Source organism: Octodon degus, unplaced genomic scaffold (genome assembly GCF_000260255.1).
Source record: "Octodon degus isolate 3935 unplaced genomic scaffold, OctDeg1.0 scaffold00238, whole genome shotgun sequence".
In the NCBI taxonomy this organism is placed as follows: domain Eukaryota; kingdom Metazoa; phylum Chordata; class Mammalia; order Rodentia; family Octodontidae; genus Octodon; species Octodon degus.
In genome coordinates, this window is record NW_004524814.1 from 2,936,142 (window position 1) to 2,937,894 (window position 1,753).

General features: G+C 41.8%; 1 pseudogene; it reads right to left on the reverse strand.

Annotated features, from left to right (window-relative positions):
- Positions 1 to 646, reverse strand: part of LOC101586214 — a 1,949-nt pseudogene extending 1,303 nt beyond the window's left edge.
- Between the last annotated feature and the right edge of the window lie 1,107 nt (positions 647 to 1,753).

A 1,753-nucleotide genomic window follows, 5' to 3' on the forward strand; every position in this document is an offset into this window, starting at 1 on the left:
TCTCTCTGTCTGTGCTCATGTCCATCTTTGGGTGTCTCCATTTTTTCACCTTGAGCCTCCTTCTTTCTTTTGCTTAAGTACTCTCTGTCAACTTTCTTCTCAGAGGGTGCAGGAACTGCCTGGCCTGGCCCAGATGCACTTGTCTCTGGGGTGACTTCATCTTCCAGAGACAATGAAATCTCTGGTGTGTGAGGTACCATCATCTTCTCTCTGGCATTATCATCATTAGTAGCAGAAATAATGATTCCCGGTTCTTTGCCTGACTGGATGCACACTGTTGGCTTCACACAGGAAGTCTCGAAGCACTCCTTGAGGGACTTGTGTAGTGCAGTCTGGACAATCTCCACAAATTCTGAATCAGTAAGAATTAAGTTTTCCTTTTTATTCTTCTCTGCTGGTTTGCTGCCTTGAGCCTTTCTTTTCTTCTCATGGCCAAGGCTTGGACCATTCTCTGTGGTTACTTTCTCCTTCTTCTCTACCCTGGACTTTGTCTTGGCTTGGTCTCAGCCACTGGGGAGCCAATCCCTGGAGCATCCATGGATAAATCAGGGCTATGAGGCGTCATGCTATGCAATTTTTGAATAGGTGATGCAAAAGTTTTCTTTGGTCCCTTTCCACATTCTTTCTTCTGTGGTGCTGCCATCATTCAGCTCAGAAATGACACGTGCTTTGCCTTCTGGGGCGAAGAGGACAGAAAGGTGAGGAGCAGTGCAAGCTTGTTGCAGCAATTCGCAAACACCAAACTCGATCTATTTTTCCTGCCACTAGGAGAAGGCACGAGGATGTCCACTCCACCCATCTTCTAATCTCCCTTTTTCTTTTTACATTTGCAATAGTTGTTAAACTCTTTGAGAGGAGCTGGTACATGTTCATAACACATCCTAATTTCTTTCTTCATCCCATAGCCCTCCCTTTCAGCTCCCTCCATTTCTTGACCCCTTTCACCTTTGAAAAAGACCTACTTCTGTATGTTCTATTATCTTTTATTTTGCTTTTTATTTACAATTTCAGTTTCTCATAAAAAAGACATTGATATTTGTGCTTGCGTGTCTGATTTATTTATTTATTTGTGCTGTTAAGGTCTCAAGGTACATCAATTGTACTACAAATGATTCAAGTTTATCTTTCTGTATGAAGAATTGTACTCCATGGATCGCTCAGATAGCTCAGCCAACTAAAGTGCCTGCTGAAGGCAGGTGCAGTGACTGGGGTTCGATTCCCAGTGTGCAGGGCTGGCCCCACCCCCAGGGGTGCACTGAGACAGTGAATAAGACTGGAAATGGTGGCATGTGCCAGTGATCCCAGCACTTGGGAGGCTGAAAGCAGGAGGATCATTACGAGTCTAATCTGTGTAGTGAAACCCTGTAGTAAAATACATTAAAAAAAATAGTACTCCACAGTGTGTAAATAGTACATTTTCTTTATCCATTCATTTGCTGATGAACATATAGGTCATTTCCAAGGTTTGGCTACAATGGATTGTGCTGCTGTCAGCATGGATATGCATATATCACTGTAAAATGATGTCTTTCATTCTTTCTTGGAGATAACTAGAAGGGAAATAACTTGGTCAAATAGAATTTGTGATTTCTTTTTTATGAGGAAACTTCATAGTGATTTCCAAAGTGGGTTTAACTAGTTTACACAAAAGGATTCCTTTATCCCTGTAGCCTTACTAGCACTTGTTATTGTTTGATTTCTTGATGATAGCCATTTTTTCTGGAATGTGACAAACTCTCAGTGTTGTATTTAT